This window comes from Cyanistes caeruleus, chromosome 5 (genome assembly GCF_971803275.1).
Source record: "Cyanistes caeruleus chromosome 5, bCyaCae1.hap1.1, whole genome shotgun sequence".
NCBI lineage: Eukaryota > Metazoa > Chordata > Aves > Passeriformes > Paridae > Cyanistes > Cyanistes caeruleus.
The window spans coordinates 50561304-50586356 of NC_141705.1; the positions used below are offsets into that span (position 1 = coordinate 50561304).

General features: G+C 39.7%; 1 long non-coding RNA gene across 1 annotated transcript in view; it reads left to right on the forward strand.

Annotated features, from left to right (window-relative positions):
• LOC111929424 (uncharacterized) overlaps nt 1-24600 on the forward strand; it is a 100559-nt gene extending 75959 nt beyond the window's left edge. The window contains exon 5 of the long non-coding RNA XR_015286715.1: nt 24531-24600. This is a non-coding gene — a long non-coding RNA (uncharacterized LOC111929424). The remainder of the gene's footprint in view (nt 1-24530) is intronic.
• Nucleotides 24601-25053: the final 453 nt, after the last annotated feature.

Sequence of the window (25053 nt, forward strand, 5' to 3'; positions counted from 1 at the left end):
TCCTGCAGCCATACCTTTGGAATACAATATTTAGGGACAAATAGTGGTCTTTAAACTTGTGAGGTACTGTAATAACAGAGTGATGCTACAAAGATATCTGTAAAGAGATAGGTGCTCCAAAGCAATCTTTTCCCAGGGAAAACAGCATGCACCCTATTGACACTGCAATTATGGAGCACTGCCCAAGCCTGCTTGTACTTGATTTTATGTCTGCTGGATTCCTCTGCCATGTTATTGGTACAGATCTACCTTGGATAGTTCAGTTCTCTCTTCCATGGCATTCCCAAACTTCAGGCTCCTGGGGGTTTTCCCACCTTCTCAAAACAACAGCCTGGCCTCTCTTGTGAGCTCCCTATTTTATTTCTCACTTGGGTTTAGTATTACTTGAGTGCTACACAAGACTTTTCCTGGGATATTTTATTGGGCTTTTTCTTCCTCAATCATCATCATCCTTATTTTTCATACTCATCTTCCAGCTGAATTTTCTTTCTGTCTCTGTACTCTAACTCACCACTTGTGGTTACTGATGTGCTTTCTTTGTGCAGTTGCTGACATCTGAAACAGATTCTGTATAGCTCTTTGAGTCATAAACTCTCAATTTTATTCCAAGTCTCAGATGAAGAACTACCTTTTAGCAGTTGCCTATATCTCTTAATTTTCTCATTGTGTGTTTTTTTTTAAGTACAAACCCATCAATTTTGTTTCTAAACTGCATATATTATGTTAGAATACATAGTATTTTTTTTTTTTTTAAAGTTATAGAAAATAAGGCCTAATTGTGTTGGCCAGATCTTTCTTATTAGCATTAGCTGGAAAAAAAAATTCCATAGTATTCCACAGAATGACACAGATACACTCTGGAGACAGTGAAAGAGAGTAGAGCATAGGATATTTTACAAGAAGACTCGATAGCAATCCTAGATGCTGTGCAATGCAACCGAAGCCGCTCACCTATGTGGTAGCTGATTTAGATTGAACCTGGTTCAGGGCCAGGAAATTCACATGCCAGGAAAAAAAAAAAAAAAAAGAGCTACAAGTGGGGGTTTCTGTGGCAGAAACTTGGGGCATAAATACAGCATTTTGATTATTGTCCTTGTTGAATGATCCTCTTTTAGCCTTTGACATTTCATTTTCTTCAGCTTATTGGTACAAAACACTACAAATCTCACATGCACAGAAGGAGCTGTAGCCTGTGCTTATCTTGCATCCTTGATCACTTTAGGTACACACAGCAGCTCCAAAGGCACAAGCCCAGAAGACCTGCAGTAAGGCTTTAAGATAACTTTAAGTTACCTACATCAAATGAGTTTTCCATGCTCCTGCTCTAAGCCAGAAAACAGAGAGTACATGTGCTGCCCTCAGAGGCTGTGTCACTGGTGAAGAAGTCAGGCATTGCTAATTACAGAAGTGCCTTACTGTGTCCTTTGGCTTAAGTAGCTAAGGGACTGATCCAAGGAGACCACAGGAATCGGTGGGAACGTTCTTCCATTTACTTCAGTAGGCCTTGGGTCTGGCATTTGTTATAGAGTACTGAAACCTGCTTAAATACACCTCAAATTTCTGTTGATCTCACGAACTCTATCAATTGTTTCCAGATGCACTCTGCAAAAAATAATTTTCTTTTTCTGTGAGATTTTAAATACAAACAGCAAGCAATATGAGAAACCTGTGGGCAGCTGGCTTGACTTTTGTCCTAGAAACTGCAGACTGGTCATGCATAACCTTTCTTGAGTAGAAAAAAATAGCAATAATTCAAATTGATTTGGATATGAGCACAGTCGAAAGGACTGAAATTGGCTGAAAATGCCCTGGCTTGGAAGGAGCTTCAAGCACTACTGAGGAGGGAAATAAGAAAAACAGAGTAGAACTGTGAGCAGAAAATTACAAAATTAAATTCAAACTAGAAAAAAAAAAAGTTAACAAATCTTCATCTGAATTCTGTCTTCATTGGCACCTTATGTATTTCCTTTATTCCTGATGTCCTCTTCTCTTGTAGGTTTTAAATAGGCCTGATAGGGCCATTGGTTTCAGGAAGGGTGTTGCTGTTTTGCCTCAATGTTGTGCAAAGTGTATCAGTGTATCAAGGACTGAGAGATGACTGCATGCAGTCTGGAAGGACATGACGGAGTTTCTCACAATCTGTAGGAAAAATAAATGTGAATGATATTTACATGTCTGTTCCTATATTAGCCTTTTCCTTATGACATGCCAGGAAAGAGACAATTGCCATTACACAGTTGGGTGGGGACCCAGCATTACCTAGCTCAGTGAGACATGTGTCCTAAAGAACTTCCAAAAAAGCCTTGAAATTCAGATCCTGAACATTGACAAGAAAGAGTAGGCAGGTTTGTTAGTGTGACACCGGATGGAAAAGAATTTCAATTTAATATTGAGAGAATTCAAACTAAACATTACTTCCCATAAGAAGGGAAGAGTTTCCCTTGAAATGTGCTAAAAGACCTATTTCTTGAGATGCCTGAGAAGGAGTGGAAGTGAAGTGTAAGAGGCAAACTTGCCTTGGTAGAAGGAAGAACCGGCTAACCTTAAATTCATATGTGTCTAAAATGGATCCTGCAATGAATTTAATGGAACAGGTCTCGTAAAATGTTATCAGCTGAATTCATTTCTTCACTGGGAGATCAGTGCTTATTTGAAAGTGTTAACACAGTGATATATATTTGGAAACCAACAACAGCCTAGTTTCAGCTGCTTGTCACACATGTAGGATGGGTGCTAGATAAAAGTGACATGTATTAAAAAGGAAAAAAACAAAAAGGGGAGAGTTTAAGTATGAACCACAGAACCACAAAGGCACCACGTTCCACTCTTCCAAGGAAAGGTCCAGGAGCCAGAAGAGTTAGTTGAGGTCTTGTCAAAGGCACTTATTTCAGGGGGGGAGGGAGGGAGGAAGGAAGGAAGGGAGGGAGGGAGGGAGGAAGGGAGGGAGGGAGGGAGGAAGGGAGGAAAGAATTAATTTGTGATTCTGTATCTAGGAATTTGGTTAATCAATTAGTAGTATACAATGTGTCTGCCTCTGTATCTAAAATATTTTAGATAAAACAATGTATAGCCAAAAGTGGTTTGTAGAACTAAATGAAATAATTATGATCAGGCCAGAAAATATCTATATGCATGAAAATCCAGTGCATACAAAAGTAATTGGGTAATTCACCAATCCAATAGAGTTAGGCATGTACAGATAAGAGACCCTGTTGTTCTGCTGTGCTGGTGCTAAGCAATGGGAAAGAGGCTATATTCTGATTCAGTAGCTTGCTATGTATTTTTTATTCAGGCCAGATTTGCTCTGACTTCATGTGCAGTGATGTACACTTTGTGTCCTGGGGAGCAGAAACAATTTACTAATATTTGTATGCTAGTTCAAACATTTGTTGGTTTGTTAGGATGGACATAAAGAGAGAGAAAGAGGAAGGAAGGTCTGAGGGACTATTTATTTGTGGAAGAAAGTGCAGCCATGCAAACTAAAGAAAAAATAGGTAAACACTTAATGCAAACTGGTTTTCTCATTCCTATACCCATCACAGTTGTACCTGGTAAAAAATACTATTTACAGGGTTTTTTTGGCTAGGAATAGCCACCTGTTTCTTTTTAAGGTACCACTCTGAAACTGCTTTCTTTTCTATCTGTGGTTTTTTTTTTCCCCCTGGTTTGTATTTGGGATTGATAATCTTAGGAGCAGAGTAGCTGAGATGCTGTTTACCATTTTAAAAAACCTGTGTGTTCCTTTTCTTCTCCTGAAAACAAAAACTCTAGGGGTTTTTAGATGTTTTGAAGGTTAGGAAGATTATGAAGTAAAGGAAGCAATTGCATGAGCCATTTAAATCCTTTGATAGACTCTCACTGGAAAGCCTAACTTGATTGTATTGAGGATGGAAGAGGGAAGAAGTCTCATCAGACCAATCCCACAGTGGAAATGTACACCAAAGAAAGTGCAAGAGAACAAAAGGGACAGATTGGGCACAGATAAAATCAGATGCCTCAGGAAAGTACAATGGGAAATGAGGGGTTGGTTCAGATATGAAAAGCAAATGTTGTTGCTTTTGTTATTTCAGATGCTGCTGTTACATGCTAGGGTTTACATATTCTTCATTCTTTATGCATTTTTTTTATGCTTATTTATTTTTTCCTGAGAAAAACAGATATATATCACATCCACATCTTGAAATATGCTGTATTCATAAGCCTCTGAATGACAAAATACATGAAGAAATCTAACACAAAAGATGAATTGTAAAAAAAATAGAATGATGCATAAAACCAGAAAACAGTAAAGTGTGGATTAAAATCCAAGAGGTGTTTATAGAACTGAGTCAACAAATCAGCTTGAGCACACTCATACATTTACTTTAGGCCTATCTATAATTCAGTTTCTAGATTGTTTGCCTGAGTATGTTGGGACTGATTGCCCTCTTGCTTGTTTGTTTAAATCAGGAACATCTTCTGTGCATTTACTAATATAACAGTGACATAATGGAGAGATGAGTCAGTCACAGAAAGGAAGTTATATAATGGTATTTTAAAAAGATGCTCCATAGTTTACTGTGGAAAAAAAAAAAAGTCTCAGCAAGGAGAAGAACAAGTTGGACTAAGTGGCTCAGCCTTGATCTATGCTAATGAAATATCTGTTTAGGCATGTCAGTCACTGAAATGAGCACAAGGCAGAAATCTTTCCTAGTGATGCCATTGACTGGAATTCACACTGATCCTGTGCATGCCAGGCTGTGGACATTTACACAGGATGTGAGACCTGGAGCCATTCTGTTCTCATGTCTGCACTAAGATGCAAGACACCTACTGAGCCCCCTTTATGCAGCTTTCACATCCAAGACTGCTTTCACACAGTCAAGAAACAGAACTGAGGCCATGTGATAGATTTGATCTCCCACAATTATTTGCCAGTTGTTCAGAAGCCAGGGAGATCAAATACAGAAAACAGTCCATATTCAGTCCACATGCTTAAACAAAATTAACTTTGGGCAATGAATAAATTTGAGGAAATCATGACTTGCATGTAGACAGTCCCACAAACAGGAAATGAGACTAAATCAATGTGATAAATTATATTTTGCAAATTCAGACATCCTTTTGCAAGCATTTCATTGAGAGCTATCCGGAGTAGTCAGGGAGGAGAGCAGGACTGTTTCCTGGCAGTAGGGTGAGCAGAGTGTCCACCCTACCCTGCCTGGAATCCAGCTAGAGCCAGTTCCCCAGCACCTCCCACTGTCTCCCAGCTGCTGAGGCACTGATGCCCTGTAGCTGGGAAAAAGGTTTCCACAGTGACCAGGAGATATCACTATAGAACTGTAGTTAGCACTGATGCTCAGGACACCTTGCAGAGAGCTTCCAGAAAACAAGACCCCACTTCTTTCCCAGTGAGCTGTTAGGTCTATGAATTTGGGACACTGTCAGCGTGGATGTCTTAGGGTTGTGAATGTTAGACACTGTCAGTGTGGATGTCCTCAGTCTTTAACATACATAGGTCAAAGGACAGAACCATAAACATCAGTGGGAAATTTCAGTCTCATTTAAATCAAATAAAAGTCCTTTCCGACCCACTAGATCTAATTCTACTCTTAGTGTGGTTCTAGTCTTGTTTTACATTGTATTTATCTTGTTTTATGTATTGTATTTGGCAAGACACACCTATTTTGGGTAAAACACAGATTCTGGATGTGTGACTTGTTTTTTGTAGAATACAACTATGAAATAAGGTGCAGAGGAACAAACTAGATTCCTTAGTAGTGATCTTAGACCTACCCATGCCCCTTCTACCTGTAAAAGAGCCTGATGTTTTACAAGAGGAGTGAATATCATGACAGCAGATGTAGTCTGCTAAGCTGCCATACACATTGTGTGTGCAGTGGTGGCTTCCCTGTGGGCAGATGCTATGAACCTAGCTGCTCTTTTAGGAGTCAGGAATACATTGACTCAAAGAGAATTTGATGCAAAAATATTTATATGTCTTAGCTTCTCACTGAATGAATAAACTAAAGCTGGGGAATTAAACTATTGAGTGATTGGTGCTACTTGATGGAGCAATTCTGTTGTCATATTTCTATCTCTAGGAGCCCGATCATTCCTCTTTCTGTTACATCAGACTAAGAAGATGGACTTTGTATTCCCACATATAAAATTTCTAAGATACTCTGTCTAGAAAATAAAAAAGCCCTTTAACTAATGTAGAAGAAATAGGAGAAACTTTTGGAGAGGACTTTTACTGGAGTACACTAAGTGGAAGTGCTTTTAGCTCAGTGGAGGCAGGTATTGTGTGTGCATATTTGTGGGTGAGAGAGAAATGCTTTCAAAAACACACACATTTTTCAGTGCAGGTAGAATAACAGTTTTCAGTCATGAGAATACTCAGGTGACAGACAAAGTACTGCTTAAAGAAACTTTGAGCTGAAGTGTTATTTCTACAGCCATTATCAGCTGCATTCCCATGACTATTATGCGTTCCTCCAGAGAGAGAGGAAAGCTAACACAGCTTCTAGCAATTCACAGGAAATACACTTTCATTTCTTCAGAAAGGAGCAGAGGGAGTACTGGGTGAAAAAATTAACTTTGTTGAGACCAGAATTTCAGCACAGAAGCAGACATGCAATGGACAATTGTGTGAGAAGTTAAAGCCCCAGTCACACCATGGGGAATCCTAAAGCCTCTTGTTTCTAATGGTGTGGTGGCATTTGGGACCAGATGAGCATTTGCTCTTTCAGACTACAGCACATGCAGTGAGGTAATAAAAGTTTTCAATTGCCAGAGCTGTAAATCACTTTAAAGAATTCTAGATTTTTAATCTTCCATGCTTAAAATGATACTGCTTCATGTATTATTAATCAAAGACCACGGTCTGTATGAGGACAGCATAGATTCATGCTAGATGGAACCACACCACATTTATAGCATTTGATAGGTTGACTCGCTGAGATAAGAAGTTTCTGCAATTGTTACATGAAACAAGCACACAAGGAGGTAGCCCAGAGCTGAAAATCTCTTCAAGAGATCCCATTGTGCAGTCTTTCTAGTTTCATTCCTCTCTCCAAAGAGCTGTATAGTTTTAAAAATACATTTCCCAGTTATTTCTGTTTCCTTTTCAGTACTGCATTATAATGTATTATGGAACTCTGTCAGCACAGATCTTTTCCAGTGACATGCCACAAAGAGACTTTTGAAATGTAGGATAAGGAAGGGTTACAAACTGATCAGTGAAGCGAGCTAATGCCTCCAAATTGCACTTGATAATTTTATGTTGTCCCAAAATATCCATTGAGAGATGTTTCATGAAATGATATTTAAAAATAATGTTTGTCTGTATTCAAAGGTTTTTTTAATATATATGTTATGTACAGAAAAATGCTGACAGCATAGAAGAGTGAGAGGAAAAAGCCTGCTTGTGAAAGTACAATATTTATTAGGCTGTGTCCTCACTGTGCTGCTTGTATACTTGGGCTGCAGCCATTAGCCGGTTGTTCTGGAGTGTCAGGACCAAGGGAAAGAAACAACAACAACAAACTCCCCTGCACTTTGGAAAGCAGGACAAAAGCCATGAATATCTTTTCAGAAATACACACAGCTGTGTGAAATATTTCTAGTTATGTCGGTGTTTTAAAACAAGCATTCCCCCCACCCAAATCAAATACAGAAGTTTCATTTGGGAACATGGTCTGAGCACTGTGCATGTCTACATCTGCACTGAATGCATCATCTGTCTTAGATTTGAAACTGAAAATACCAGGGATCATGAGGGAAACAGCTAAAGGAGGTGATGGGAAGCAGTAAGATTTTGAAACTGACTTCAGTGATTTTTCTTGGTATTGAAGGAAAGAGTTAATGTCTGGAATACTTACTTATAGCATATCTAATTCACTGAGATGAGCAAATTATCTAGGGTTGAGCTAAAAAGAACTCTAGTTTTAGACTACAAGAGAAAGACCACTGCTTTGAACTACAAGAAGTCAAAAAAAAACCTGCTTTGAACTACAATAAGAGGTACCAGTAAGAAAAACCTTGCTTTAGTTGAGCAGCAAAAGAATTCTGCTTTGAAATACAAGTAGGGGGGAAATCCTGTCATATTCTGAGATGAATTGAAATAAGAAATGCACTCACAAAACAAAGACAAAACCTGGATTTGGGCATTTGAAAAGGAACAGAGAAACAGCTACAAGTACAGCAGCAGGGTTGTCTTGTCTAATGATCAACACTTAAGATTGGAAAGAACTTCTGAGTCATGGTTGCTGCTAAAATTTGGTCTGTTTTGAGTGGCATTATTTGCCCAGCTGCTTCACTTGTCTTCTCAGTAAAGCGCCCCTAATTCTGCTTTCCTACCTCACAGAAGTGGGGATACTTTTCACAGTGCTTTGAAGATGTTGAACCTTATGTACATGATAAGTATTGTTATTATACTTTGCTATGGATGATTTCAATGAAAAGGGGAGAAGAAAAGCCTGCTTTAATATAGAAAAGAACATTCTAGCTGTAAACATGAATAGGTAATGTCAGAAAAAAATTCAAAAGAGTGAATAAAAGGAAATAAAAGAGTTGGTGAGGAAAGAAATAGGCAAAAACACCCTTCCATGCACATCCATCTTCCAAGAAATGAAAACAGCTCAGAAATGACATGCAACAGAGTGAATTTCCACACAGAAATTACTTGCAGCAAGGAAAGTTCAGTTTGCTCCCCTCCTACTGGATGAAGAAGGCCTCTTGCATTGCCATCTGGTGGGGAAAGGTGACAAGCTTTACAGCCTATGCTCTCCCAGGAAGGCTACCCCAGAAGGTCTGAGGCAGGAGCCACCAGGTGTTGACACCAGAAGTGCTGCTACCTGCCCAGACCAGGGATTTATCCCCGTGGGTGCTCCACTGTACTGAGAAGACTGATTGATAAGCAGAAAGCAAATGTAATATGTGATGGGTGGACAAGAGAAAGCCAGTCACACTCAAGTGTAAGTGCTGAGTAGTTCACAAAATAATATAGATTACAGAGACCTATGGGGAAATGAATTTCAAAGACTGGGTCCTTCATCCACTTATCTGTATCCTATAGCTTGTTCTTCTGTTTAATAATTTTAGTTAAAAATTGAGAAATAATGAGACAGAGGATATGCAGTTGTGCTTTAGGATGTGTTACACAAAGAATTTGCTTTGGTTGCCCTGATAATTATGTCCAGTATAATGAAGATATATGAGGAAAACCCAAAATAAACTTTCTCTTGGAAAAAAAAAAAAATTTATTCTGGTGTGAGTTTTGGGTTTTTTACTCAAGCACAAGAGGAAAGTGACAATGACCGTGGCAGGAACGGAAAAGTCCATGTTCTGCAGAATATTTTGCCATTTCAGAAGTGGCTACTAATTGTGGTAAAATTTTTTGCATCTCCAAACAAATTCAGCTGATTAAGTGAAAATTTTCAAAAGAAAATGTTGATATTTGTGGGCTAAAGGATATTTCCAATATATGAAGAGTCAACTGAAACAGAAGTGTCCCAGGTAAAACTAAATTCCTGGTAGTTACTTTATCTTCATGAATGTAACCATTAAAGTCAGTCTTGTTCAGAGAGGCCAGATTCTGGGTTTGTTTTCACACATTTGTCAGATCATCTCTGCTGAGTCCATTCATCAGCCCTGCAGCAGGAAGGCTTCCATGGCATCACTCAAAGGCATCAAAACAAAGTCCTTCATATATTGATTCTGCCACTAAGTATTATGCACACTGTTACATTTGATTTTTATGGATTGTCACCTTCCTCATGGACTCTCCTATTGCAGGTTCCCCTGAGATGGATGAATGTACATTCTAAACAGAACTTATCAAACCCACTCATTTTTCCCACTCATTTTAAAGCATACATTTCAACAAGCATGATGGAATTCAACATTCCACAAAGAGCTACTAGGGGACTGCTATACAGCTTCTTGTCAGACCAAAAGCAGTAAGGACTTCTGTACTGCTAAAGGACATCCTGCATGGGGAACAGCAGTGTCCTTCAAAGCTGGATGATTGAAGTAAAATACACTAGTATAAACATTTTGCAAAAATGGAGTTTGAAACAACTTTCCTCTCACCATTTGTGATGATCCTTTTCTCAACATCATGATGCAACCTGGAGAACATTAGCCTAAGCAATCTTTTGGCCAGCGATGAGATAGTGTGACATCAAATTCTCCCCACGCAGCTGTTCGAGCACCAGCTGGTACCATGTTCTACCAGCAGCAGGTAGAACCCTTGGACTTTCCACAGCTCACATGGCTCATTTTAGGGTTTTGTACTCTGGCTTAAGGGAGATTAGCAACATTGTGCTTTTTTGCCATAGATTGTTTAAGCTCTGGGGCACATAATGTGTTGGCTTCCTGAAGCAAAAGATCTGCCAGCATTCTGAAAGTGAAGACTAGACCCTTATAACCTTAGCTAAGGATGGGGGAAAATTAGGAGCATGAGGAACTGAGTGTAAGAGAAATGGAGATACCATGGTGTGGGAAGCAACAGAGTGTTTGTACTAGCAAAGGTCTTTCTGCAGGAGATCCTTCCCCCGACTCCTGCTGTTTAGCTAGGCTGAGCACCAATTGTCTTGACAGTAGGCTGAAAAGGACCAGGATCCAACAAGAGAAGACTTCATTTAAATTTTATCAGAGTGGTGTAATGGTCTCAGGGAAGTGAAGCATGGCTCAGAGCAGTCTTTCTGCCTCTTCAGTTTGGATCAATGTGTACAGGCTGCCCAAGTCTACCAATGTGCAATTTTTCCCTTTTTTGTACCCTGGAGGATCCTTTGTCATCTTGAATTCTCTTGTCACACTGGTTTAGAGGGAGGTTTTAGATTAATATGACTTCTTAAGTTTCTTTAACTCAAAATAACTATCTTTTAGCTTAGAAATCTAAAAATTACTTTATCTAAAATTGTATGTTGAAATATGAAAGATTGCCAAAATTAGGTAATTACTGGAACAGAACATATTCTGTTCTAGACCATTATCCTGGAGGTTAGTTAAGTCTCTGCACATAATAAAAACTTAAATTCCACAATATGAAGCTTTGATAATCCCTTCAGTATGATAAGATACCTTTTCCTTCCTGTCTGAATGGCTTTTATTACATAACACTGAATTGTCCTTAAATATGTCTCTCAATTCTTGTAGGCTTTGTGGGATTTAAATAGTCTTAAAAGCAGGTGCCATTCAGCATGGTGCTCTTAGGAATATAGGGCTTGATCCTCCCTTACAGCATCCACAGGTTGACTAGTTCCACCAATTCAACATGAGAGAAAGGTGGGTGGTAAGCCTTACCAAATCTGAATATTAAATACCCACTGAGGCATATGACAGCAGTATAAGAGTAAAAAACAACTACTGAAGAGCAAACTCTACAGAGTGCATCATAACCACTCCTTCCCAGGATTGTTATGTAAGATGCAAAGTCATAGATGCAGAGAGAGGCAAAAAATGCAAAATACTTTTCTCAGATCTTCAGCATTTCTGGAACGTGGCTAGAGGGAGTAGTGTTGCACACTCTTCCTTAGTTTTTTGGGTTTTTTAATTTCTTAAGTGCCATCCATGTGGGAACTCAAAGCACCTCACAGAAATCATGCTGATATTTGTCTGTGGGCATATTCCACCGCAGCAGGAGTATGACAAGTCAAGGGATGAACAAACACCCCAAGCTCATGACTCGGCACTACAAGCATTACTGCAGCATAGCAATGGGAGTGGCTCAAACATTAAATCAGGCAGGCACAGTTTGTTTGGGTTTACAGGTTGTACAGTGAAAAAGCATTTGTTAATCAACCAAAATAAATGCAAAAAAACCTGTAACAAAACTGATTAATTAAGTTATAGCAAGATACAGTCATCAGCACTCAATAGCTGAAGTACAAGGCAGAAGGAAAAATGATAATGCACTTGCTATTTTCACTCTTACCAATTCCAACTTTTACCTTGAAAACTCTTCATTTCACTCAATATCTTGCAGGACAGAGCTCTTTATATGATTATTTAATTAAAACCAATTATCACAAAGTGATCCCGTTTTCTGCATTGCTTTACTCTGAATTTACATCAGCTTGACAATTAAAGCTTCAAACCAGTTGTGAAATCATTTTATATCTGGTTTTCATTAGCTCATATTAAACAATTCATGGGCTTGATTTTCACTTCAGTGAGCCTTGTCATAAAACATGCTTAGACATAATGGTGATATCACATAAGAAGTGAAATGAATTAATAAATCAGCAGAAACACTAACTAGCAGACATTTTTTTTTTCTCACACAATTTATTATTTTGCAGATACACTTGTCAGTCATGTGTGAGATATACTGAGACCATGAGGGTGGGAAAGCAGCACTAAGTCAAGAGGATGCTTTGACACTGTATTCTGTGTTCATTTGCTAAAGCAGGTGTGTAGTCAGCAAATCTCTGCTGAAGGACATTATCCTTTAGATGGTCTCTTTTTAGTATTATAATGGTGCCACTAAAGCTGCAATAATTAAGGATCTCTCAGCATTTCATTACAAAACCATATTTTCAAGTGGATATATAAATTGCATATAGAGAAAATTTGCTTCTCGTTCAAATATCTTCCTAAAATTAGCATTCTGAGTGGGTTCTTAAAAAAACACACATATTAATTTGTTGATAAGAATGACTTAATGAATATTCAGCTCAGAAACCATGGAGGAACAGCTGTAACCCAGTAAGACGAAATGGCTTAGTGCCTTCCAGATCTGTGCAAATATTGTATAAAATGTAATGTACAAAATGCCCCTGTGCACACAAGCAGACGCTGCTCATCAGAAATGTATCTGTTTAGCAGGCAGGGAGCATCTTTGCATTTACAGGGTTTTGATGTTTGGTGGAAGGCCTGTACAGGTTAACTGAAAACACAAATCTGCAAGATCTCATGTATTATTAACCTTATTAAAAGGTTAGAATAAGAGATTTACGGTACAGCTTGCCTAAGACAGCAACGAGGAGAAAAACTCTTCTCTCATTTAGTTCATGTCTATCCCAAATAAATTGTTTTGCCTAAATTATCATCCATATTCTCTTTGTACATTTCAACAGAAGGTTGAAATCAGCTATAGGAGCAACAGACTGGAAATCTGCATAGCTTGTGGATGGCGAGTCTGGCTAGCTAAGGTGGTGCAAGTGAGGGGAATTTCTCTGCCAGCTGGGATGCTTTAGCCCAGAATTAAGCAGGTAGGCACCTTGGCAGCTTGGCCAGGCACTCTGGCCTGCAAATGTCGATTGCCCTTGTGGACACAGTGAAAATTGAGTGTTTTCACTCTCTTCCCCTTCAGGAGCCTCCCAGTGTCAAGGTCAGATTTGAACCCTCTTTATATGTCAGACTGCTCATGAGGGGCTCTCCATGGGTAAATCTGGCAGTGGCAATGATGTTACTCCTTGTCAGGCTCCGTTCTGTTATTTTGGTCTTTCCCTTCTTCTGCAAAGAGTGTGTTTGCCATGTGGGAGCTAGGCAGAGAGGCATCAACCCTGTGCTGCTGACTTGGGACACCAAATGCTTTCCACAGCACTGTCACAGAGAATTTTGGGGTCTGAGCTCTGTCTTACACGTGTAGAAGAGCAACAAATTGAAAGCAAGGGTTTAACCAGGAAAAAACATTTTTTAGAAGAAAGAAAAATTTATATCTTTGTTGCACTATAGAAGTGTGTATTTAATTTTACTTTAAAAATACCTAAACATTTTTTTTCAGATTTATTCCATATTTACCCAAAAGACTGAAACAGCTCTTTTTGGTACATACAGTGATACAGTGTTCTAAAAATAACAAAGACTATTAATTAGTTATTTATCCAACAGATGGTCAGTGAATTAGATAGTACAAGTTTTAGAAAACTTCGTAATTAGGTGGTTTTGCCAGAGAGCTCGGTTAAATCTGTATAGAAACATGGAAAAATATGGCAATCCAAAGGATGTCATTAAAATTCAAATGTAAGTAACAAAAGCACTGAAGTTCCCTTCTAAGGACTTGCACAGTCCAACAGCAAATATCTGCTCCCCCAATCCACTTCTGATTCATGGCAATATAACTAAGAACAGAACCAAAGGTGAATTTTCTTCTAAGTCATGCTGCTACTATTATTAATTATTATTATTATCATCATCATCATCATCATCAATATTGTTATTATTATTGACTTAAATAGTTCTATTTTGTCAGTTCTATTACTTCTATTAGTTGTCAGTGTGTCAGATTCTTGACACTAAACTATATTAAACCATAGCTCCTGATGGACTTATCCATTGCATATCTAATACTTGCATAACTAATCCCTTGAATTATATAAAACAAGACCTGTGTGTGGTGAAATACATCAACCTTTCACATACTTATCAGGAAAAAATGCAAGATTGAGTCCACTTTCTACGTAAGGATACAAAAAAATATATGTAAGAAATGTTTCAAACCCTAATGCTCTGGTTTAAGTAAGTATTAAGTTAGTATTAATCTTAGGTTTTGACAGCCTGATTCATTACAGTTATTTCAACTTAATTTGAGTGTTATCTTCTGCATGTCCTCTCCATTATTCTTTCATATTGCAATGCCCCATTTTTAAGCAAGAAATGAATTTGCACTACAATTATGGCCCTTTTAGCTGCCCATTCATGTAATCTAACATCTTGAATATGTGACGTCTGAGCCAGGTGCTGTGGAAAAGCCAGTCTGTCCCACCTACAGAATGATGGTCATTTCCCTACTTGAACAAATTGATGATTCTTTTTCATGATAAACAGCCCATACGTATTAAACTAATAGTTCTAATACTGACATTACAATTCCATGAAGTAGAAAAAACCCTTTTTTTTTTCCCTATCTTTTTAATTCACTTTGTAAGCATCCTATTCTCATTTCAGCTATGTAGAGCACAAGTGCCAGTTCACTGCCTCTAAATCTTGATATTCCAGTCAGGATGAGTGTTAACAATACCCCTTTTTAAAATTTAATTTTAACAATACTCTTTTTTAAAATTTTATTGTATATTTTACTTAGTGCTTCATGTTCTACATTCATGTGAGATCAGAAACCATTTTTTTATCACAAAAGGAAACAAAAGGTCTCTATTCCTCATACCTACAGAAAAAAAAAAAAAAAAGAAAAAGATTTGAATCTGTTATCTGGACATCTGCTAAGACCCTGAAAAGAACAAAAATGAACAGCAGTTGTGTGACAATTTTAAAATCTCCCTGCTTTTAAATGAAGCCCGTAGTTTGATTTGATTGAACGCTGGTTTTGGTGTTGGCAGAAGGCTTTGCTGGGTGGGTGTCAGGAAGATCTCCTTTCTGCCACCCTTCCCAAGGCTCAGGACATGAAGGCAGAGCTGCCATTAGCAAGCACGACCATCCAGTCTGTCTGTGGTGCCCTCCCACAACCATGATCACTTGCCTCCGAGTAGATGAGAGGAGAGATGGCTGCTAAAAATACACGGCTCTCAAGAGCTGAAAAGCGAGCAGGAACAATAGTGTAATGTCCTCTAGAAACTAAGGATGGGGAAAGGGCACAAGGGGGAGGAAGCACAGAGAAAACTGAGAAGAACTGTACAGAAAAGTCAAAGGGGAAGCAAAGCGGGTGACCTACAAACCAGTCACTTCTTTTTGGGAAAGTGCTTTTCTCTTGGAAGTCAGAAGAGAAAGAATGACCAGTTGTAGATACAGAGTAAATGTGATCCAATCCTGTTGAGCAGAATCTATGAAGCAAACCATTCTTAGTTAAAAAATTTGATTAAATTCTGTTTATTTGAACTGTGCGCGCTTTTATATAGGACCAGAGCTAAGCAGTCATCAGAATGGCTTTTAAATTCATTTCCATTTCTTAAGATTTTAGTAGTTTTATTTTTTCTATCAACATTTTTCCCTTTTCAGAAGAAGTTAAAAAAAACCACCAAAAAACAACACCACAGGCTACAGGGATGAGGGATAGTAAGATTTGAATCTACTTTTTTTTAGCTTTGAGGAAATTTTGCAAGACTTTTGAATAAACATATTTTCCTAGGTATACTTGTGGGGTTTTGCAAAGTCCTGTTGTAATTAGGATAAATAAAGAAATCAGGAACTAAAATGTCCAGTTGCTCCCTGCCTGACTTTCTACTACAGCATCTAAAGCGAGTGTGACATAGTTAATACTGGAAAATGGAAAGAAGGGTGGGTACAGTAGCACTTGCCAACCTTCATTTGATCTTATGATTTGTCTGCAGAGCTGTGATAGCTTTCTAATTTAACTGGGGGACTGAGCCTACAAAAACAGAGCTGTGATCTGAAGGGAGGGAGCGTGAGCAGCGGCAGGCAGGCAAGAACTGCCTGCAAGTGCCAAATGCAAGGTGAGCTGGGACCACTGCCTCTCTTCACACATGTCAGCATGCAGATGCCTTCTGATAACAATTTACTTAGCTCTGGAGAAAGAGGAGCTTCCTCATCTTAATTACACCAGCTCCAAAATAGCAGGACAGATTTTTGAAATTATTTCACAATTAAACTGGTGACTAATGGAGAGCATAATCAAGATTCACATTTTATTACTTATCAAGACCCCAGACTGTGGCCTGGGATTCTGATTTCTGGAAGGGGAGAAGGAAAATTTGGGCATACAACTAGGTCCCCAGGGTGGAAAGACAGTGTCGGACAAAGGGAAGGGAACAAGGACCATTGGAGGCATTGGTGTTCTGCTTTGGGAGGTAGGACAAACTGTGATATACTACATTAAATCTGAATTATGGTATGGAAGATGGATTAGTATGTGGATCCATAAATAAATACAAGTCTATGCATTATATTTCTCCCTAGAAACCACTGTTTAGTGGCATAGGAACAGCATTTCACAGCTGGCCAGCGATGAACAGGAGAGGAAGTGAATAAAGAAACGGAGCGGCTGTTTAGGGACAATAATAGTAGAGATGAGAAGCCTTAGAGATATGCAAATGGCTATAGAGGAATTTAGTGCTGAAGCTGGAACTAAGATTCAAATACCCCATATGTAAATTTCTGAAAGAGTAAAGGTGAAATCAGCCTAAAGAGCAAGAGAACTGACAAAACAATGGTCCACAATTTGCAAAAGTGAAACCACAAAGAGCTGGTAAAACAGCTTGTGTTAAATGAAAACCATCTCCTGTCTTTCAGCTCACACTTAAAAAAACAAGCACATCACCCCTCTCTGCCATCAGAAGCAGTATGTAGGGGAAAATAAGGGAAACATGGGACATTTGGGAGAACTATTGGGTGAGTGATTAGGGGGTTTTCTTGATTGCATATAATCATAGGAGATGATCTAGCAGGGAGCTAACGAGATCATCTAATCCTTTTCCACATCCACAGAAACATCTTAGTACCAGAAAATATCTATTGTATTTGATTTCTGGCTTTCTCAGAACCACTTATATTAAATAACTTCAGGGAATCTTTTCTTTATGAATTTCAAGCTGGAGCACAGAGAGACAGAAAATCAAGCAATTGCATTATCTTTTGGAATAGATATAATTTCTTGCAAATAGGACAGAAATGTGCTCTGGCAGAGCAAGGAATAGTGAAGCACCGGACCCTGAACTGTCTCTTCAGTTTGCCCATTTAATGGATTAATGGCACACCAATGTTCATGCCTGCCACATGATTCCTTTCATTACTAAGAACTTCCCTTATCACAAAAGCACTAACATTTCCTTAGCACCACTAATACAAATAGAAAACACCCTCTGTTCACAGCCCAGCAAGGCTGGTTCCACAGCTGCTGTCTCACACGGCCAGCAGAGTGACAGCTTCCAGGATAGGGATGAATGTGCTGTGCGTAGAGACAGAGGACAGATCTTCTTATGCTCTGCAAAGAAGCCTAAAGGGAAATGGGATTTGCTTCTTGAAAGCCAAAAAAAAGGGAAAGAAAAACAAAAACCCAACAAGCAAACAAACCTGATTATATGTAGGTTCATCATTGTCCAAATAGCTAATAATTTGATAATATGCCTGTATAATTTTTGGCTAAATTGAATGTTACTTGGTCTAGTTCCTAGGGGAATTTTATCAGTAAAAACATTCTTTCCTTTGTGAGAATTGAGACATCTCTACGACAGTGAATGCTGAAGAGAAGAAAAACAATAGAAGCCCACTGATAGCCAAATATAGTTAGTTAATTCATGCCTCCAGAGAGGTAACAAAACATATGTTTTGGTAGCATCAAGTGGTGAACGATGAAAGGAAACCTTTAGATCTCTCTGGATTATCTGAGATCTTTCTCCTCTATTAAAACATAACCTTTATTTTGCCCACTGAGAAATCCTTTTGGCATTTCACAACACCTCTGAGTACCTTGCCTCAAGGCTTTGTAAAACTCCTCCTCCCAGCTAGCTTTGAAATTGTAGAAATTCTGAACAGCGTCTTGGGGAATGGAAATAATTTGTTTGTCCATTTGCAATTGCTGCAGATCAGAGGAGGCTCCCCAGCCAGGCAGGACTCTGGGCAGAGTTTTCCTCTGCAAATGCCAGAAAAGTGAACATCTTTTGTGCTAAATATTCCCGCGCAGCACACACATTATTCCCCTGTCAAAAACAGTTTGTGCTGAAGTGCCTGGTTGTTGTAAACAGGGAACAAGGAAAATTACTTCAGGGGAAGACTCACACAGACACACACACACAGACACACACACATGTAGCTCTGCTTGAAGCCGTAGGCAAACCAGAAGTTTAAATCCGTCTTTGGAGACTATAGGCCAAAGAGTGCTAAACAGCACAGAAACTTTAAACATTATGCAGCAGATGTGTTTTAATTCTGCTACATCTGTTGGCAGATACATGGAATATGAGAATGGAGGATGGCTGATAAGAGCCCGGGAGGGGCAAAGCCAGAGGCAGTGAAAGCTGAATGTCAGGGACGTGATGCCTGAGGCAGGTGTGTCTGGGTCTAAAGTGAACTCTTTCCATTCAGTCTGCCAGCTCAATAGCATTTGTTTCTGTAGATGGAAAAGGTATTTCCTCTAGAGATTCTGCAGTCATCTAGCAGGGTACATTCTGCAGGTGCAGTGAGCTGGGAAATAAAAAATTACTTTAGCAAATTAGCAGACGTTTAAAAAGTGAAAGTCAGCATTTTCAGAGTTGCACACAGATTTAGGAGGGCTCAGTTTCTGCATGCTCAGCCTGAAACAAATAATGTCTCAGATGCTAAAGAGCTACCCCTGCCCCTTAGAAGTTCCAGTTTTTCAGAGTTTTCAGACCTCATAGAAACCACACTTCATTTCTTTTGTGTGTAGTTTATGTCTACAAATTAAGTGCCACTGGCACTAGCAGCTTCTGGAAAAAGTCCCTTCGTGTTTTTTCCCTTCATTCTTCACATTTGACACCTCAATCCAGCTCTAGCCAGATGGGGTAGTGCAAGTGAGAACTGGGCTCCCAAAAACTCTGCTATTCTCATTCAGGTGGTGGTTGCATTGGGCTTTTTTCAAATTAACAATGAGCACTTATATTTAGGACTGTATTCAAACAGGATTTTCAGAAAGTGATAACAATGGATTTTTAGTTTTTGAAGTGCCATATGCATGGACTTTTTAAATCAAGTCTTTCTGAGCATCTCCTGGTTAGTTTGTTGCTAAATTATTCCAAATTTATTCATAGTTTATGCGCATAGCTGTTTTAAAACAGTTATACAAAGTCGTTCCACCTTGCTCTGGCAGTGAGAAAGCAGGTGTGCCTCTGCAGTTTTTTTCTACCTCTTTTCATACCTCTTCACAGTTCCTTCTCAGTGAGGTATTTCTTCAAAAGGAGAATAGGCCTTTGGTATTTCCTGCTGCTTCTGACATTTACAATTAAGAGGAAAGACTGCAGCTCATGCTTATTTTTTGCCAGCACCCACTTCAGTAGGGCTGTCAAGAAGGCACAACCATAGGCTGTTGAATATCCAATGGCCCAGCTGCAGAGAGGTGTGGCTGTGATGGCACAGGTAATTCAGAAGACCAATAATTGCCATCTCATCCAGTAAAGGCTCACATTTTTCATGCCTTTTGCCATGAGCTCAACTTTCTTCCTTGTCCTCAAAGAACATTTAAGTTAAAATTATTCACAAGTGTATTGTATTAACATGTTTTTTTTTTTCCCCTGGTACTTTATTTAGATACAGATTGATTATTTGCTACATTATATTGACAAGTATCTACCAGATTTACTCCTGTCTTGTAAACAAGCATGTGACCATCCTTTTACAGAATCACACACTCAATTGCGTTGAAAAAGACCTCTGAGGTCATCGAGTCCAACCTATGACCAAACACCACCGTGTCAATTAGACCATGCCACAGTCTTTCCTTAAACTCCTCCAAGGATGACGAATCCACCACCTTCCTGGGCAGTCCATTCCAATGTCTAATCACCTTTTCTGTAAGGAAATTCCTCCTAATGTCCAACCTGAACATCCCATGGCACTTCTGGAGGCTGTGTCCTCTCATCCTTTGACAGTTCCCTTGGACCCCACCTGGCTGCACCCTACTCCTTTCAGGCAGTAGTAGAGAGTGACAAGGTCACCCCTAAGCCTCCTTTCTTCAAGAAATAGTGAAATCTTTGTTGTGTAGACCTTCCTTGTTCATGCTGTTCTTTCACAGCTTCCTATATCTTTAAAATACAAATACTGTTGTGCATAGGCTTTCTCAGTGCCAAGGAGCGACGGGGAATGGAAGAAGATTAATTAACTGGAACTTAGTCAAAAAATTAAGACTAAAATTACATTGTTTGAATATTCAGTTTATTTCAGAGGCAGAGCATAGCAACTATCATTGTTATAAGGCTAGATACATGGAGAGAAACCCAGAAAGTATTTGGTCTTTCCTAATAAATGGCTCTTTCTTGTAAATTATAAAAGTCTTCATGATATAATCACAAAAATAATCAGTTTACTGTCTATGGGCTACTAAAATGAATCCGAGCATTTTCTTCAATTCCCCCGACTCTTGTGTTACAATGCTCATTCAGTCAAATTTTCCAGTGAAGTCAGGGTGATTTTAAAGCTTGAAGGAATACAGCACCAGTTCTCCAGGACACATCAGTTTTGATGTGAACTGAGCAAAAGGCTCATGCTGCAAGTGTCCCCATTAACCCTGTGCAGAGATACTGACAGGCAGCTGTAGCATTTAGCCACCAGGCAGGGAACGGAGCAGGCACAGCTCTGGGAAGCTGAGGAAAATACTGAAAGTTGGAGAGGAGATAACTCACTGTGCTCAAGTACTGCTGAACCCCAGACCATCCTTCACTGTGGCCCATGTGCCAGCCTGACCCCTGCTTGCACCTCGCAGGGCATCACAGGCAGGTCCTGATATTTGTGTTCCCAAAGGGTACTTATGTGAGAGCTTAAAATGGGACCAGAAAGCAAGTAGTTACCAAGATGAGAAAAATGTGTTCAGGAAGCCAAAGCTCTGGTTTTCTGATAGCCAGAATCTCTGGGATTCAGTTCCATAACCTAAACCAAACTCTTCTGGACAAAATTCAACTAAGGGCTTTGCAGGGATCTGGGGTGGACTGCTCAGGGCTTTTATATGGATATGAGGTGATTGTGTCCCCCATGGCTCTGAAAATATAAGTTGTTCTCTGCTACAAGCACCGATGGGTTCCAATGAAATTATGGAAGGAATGAAAGTAAATTTGGAAGGGTTCAGAAATCAGAAATGACACAAAGGAGCTCAAGGAATTTGCAAGTAGGAGTGAAACATAATAGTGTTTGCAGTGGTTGTATTAGAAATATATTCCTTTATGCTGGGCTGGTATGAGCTGCTCTCATGTAGCCTGAGGCAATTTGGGAGGCCCACTGATGAAGCCTATGCACTTACAAAAATGTAAATCCAGTGGAAGTGAAAAATTAGGAACTATGATTGTGACATACATCAGGAAAATATATTTACAGTGAATATAAACAGAGATAACTCTTCAATATAGTTGTTCTTGAAAAGGTTTTGCCTGTGCCCTGTTTGCCCAAGCAATGTCCTTCTTATCATGGGCTGAGTGCTTATTTAATTAAATCAGTTCCTGTTTATCTTCAGCTTCTGATCTATCTGACTTTCTATCTGTATTGTAATGGTCTGGCTTAGGATTCTCAGGCTAGTTTTTCTTCTAAGCCTGCTCCTTTCTTTATGCCGTTCCCAGGCCTGTTCAGAGCTCCCTCCCAGCTCCAACCTGCCAAGGCCTCCTTGTAGGTCTCCTTGTACAGCAGGAAGGGTCGTCAGTATTTCTTACTGAAATAATCTTTTTCTCCTAAGGTTCTGTCAAGCTAGACACTTTAAAAGCTATGTTAAACTGACAGAGTTCTTTGGGTTTTGCTCTTCTTTTAATTTTAGTGATTGACTGATTCATTTATCCTGTCTGGTCTGTCAGCTTATTGTTTATTCTTCCCTTACTTGCTCTAGATGTAATGTTTGTTCCCTTGGCATTTGTCAGCTCTCTACCTTTTTTTTCTGTTTTTGTGAACAGCCATATCACTATAACTTACAGCTGGGATGACACATTCACCTCCTCTCCTCTCCTCTCCTCTCCTCTCCTCTCCTCTCCTCTCCTCTCCTCTCCTCTCCTCTCCTCTCCTCTCCTCTCCTCTCCTCTCCTCTCCTCTCCTCTCCTCTCCTCTCCTCTCCTCTCCTCTCCTCTCCTCTCCTCTCCTCTCCTCTCCTCTCCTCTCCTCTCCTCTCCTCTCCTCTCCTCTCCTCTCCTCTCCTCTCCTCTCCTCTCCTCTCCTCTCCTCTCCTCTCCTCTCCTCTCCTCTCCTCTCCTCTCCTCTCCTCTCCTCTCCTCTCCTCTCCTCTCCTCTCCTCTCCTCTCCTCTCCTCTCCTCTCCTCTCCTCTCCTCTCCTCTCCTCTCCTCTCCTCTCCTCTCCTCTCCTCTCCTCTCCTCTCCTCTCCTCTCCTCTCCTCTCCTCTCCTCTCCTCTCCTCTCCTCTCCTCTCCTCTCCTCTCCTCTCCTCTCCTCTCCTCTCCTCTCCTCTCCTCTCCTCTCCTCTCCTCTCCTCTCCTCTCCTCTCCTCTCCTCTCCTCTCCTCTCCTCTCCTCTCCTCTCCTCTCCTCTCCTCTCCTCTCCTCTCCTCTCGTTTCTAACCAATGCTGCAGTGTCTATTTTGCAATATGGTTACTGGCCTTAGTACCTTTTCTCTGTCCCCTTCACAAATGAGTTCACTACTGAATTTAACACAGCTCAAGGGAGAACAGGCGGTCCTTTACTATCCTTGTAGAGTGCTGAATAAAACCAAAAAGAAAATTACAATAATGACACAATATTGGAACTGAAATTGGATTGCTGTTGGGGTTCAAACAGGTGAAGCCCAGGTACAACTCAGGTCTCATCAGAAAGCATGTTGTTAAAAAAAAAAGGCTTTATTTTCCCCAACTGGTCAAATAGCCAATGTTTCACCAGGATGACAAGAGATACTGTACTACAGGGCTTCTTTCACTTTAATATAAAACCAAATTTATGACTTGTTATGGTCACTAATGTGTCCTGGCATACTTCCAAGCGTTGGATCATTAACCTTTCTGCCAGAGCTAAAATCCACTTATATAGTTATGTTATTTTTGTCTCAAATTTCCACTTGCAGTTTCACTTGGGAAAAAAAATACACAAACAAGCTCCTATTCTTCCTTTCCTTTACTTCTTTTGAAAAAAAAAAAAACAGTTGAGTGGAGTTGCTGTCAAACAAAGGTGACTTGGCCATTCCTTTGTCTTTTCCACTTGCTTTTTAAACAGTTTTCAAACTTTATCTCCTTGCTTTACTCTCTTTGATTCTGTATCTAATCACATCATTCTTTTTACTGCTTTTTTATGTCCCTATTCTGCACCCATTCCAAAGGTGTGTTAGGCCAGAGTGGAAGCTTTCATGTCTTTTTGCTCTCCAGACAAAAAAAGTTATCGAGAGAAGGAAACACAGTGGTTTGCTACGAGTTGCTCTGGGGTTTACCTTTGAAGACAAGGTCAAAGCACCTTTTAGTCTTCGGAAAGAATAACTACAGGGTTTGAGGCAGTTCTTATTGTTGGAGAAATTTCATGTGATATTCTTGGTGACATTTTTCTTCACATTTTTCCTCCTTCTACATAGCACATTCCTCAGTAATTTAGTACTTTCTGTCATCCATATAATCTTCTACTAGGATTTAATGTGATACTCATACCTGGAGAGTGCACCCCACTGGGCAAACGAAAAGCTCTGAAGTGCAGACAGCCAGCAAAAGGCACCTCACCCACAATCAGCAGTGTGCATGCTTCCAGCTTTAAATAGCAATTATGGTTTGAAACTTGTACCTATGAAGGCAACGTTGTGAGAGTTTAGAGTATCTGCTCACAAAGGTCAGAGGCAAAATGTGCTAGCACAAAAATGTACTAGGAATTTCCTAATGGCCTGCTCTTTCAACTACTGCCAGTGTTAGCACCTGAAAATCCATCTTTTTCTGCCTGGCACAAATAATTTTACGTGTAACAAACATTTGGGCATGGAAAAATCTTTCCTACTTTGCCTTCATTGCCATTAGATGCCTCAGTTCCCATCAGTTTTCTCTTTCCCTTGGATATCCCCAAAGGGAAGTAAACAGTGGAACTGCACAGAGACTCTGGAGCCACATCTGGGCTGGCAGCTGCAGCTGTGTTAACAGGTTTGTTGTGAACAACTGCAGAGCCCAGCTCAGGCACAACCTGCCAGATCAGCGTGACCATCCAAAATAGGATAGAAGGTAAGACACATTCTTGTCACTGATTCATATCACCTTGTCTCAAAATACATCCACTTGTAAAACTTGATGGAGGAATACGCTTTGGGTACCTGTTCTGCTGCTGGGAAATCAAAACTGGTTTGAGTGAGGGACTGCTTTCTGGTTATTTTTGGCCAGAGCAGGGAAAATGCTTCAAACCACTCCCAAAAGTTTTGCTGCCACTCAGTGTGTTGTTCTTTAAGTACACAGAAGAGGTGATGGGCTTGCATCTATTTATGACTCCCTGCTACTACAGCCCATCCCTTTCAGCGGTGCTGACCACTAAGAACTTATTCTTTGTCAAAGACTATGAGCAAAAAAGAAAGTAAAAAGAACAAAATTGGTTTTCCCATGA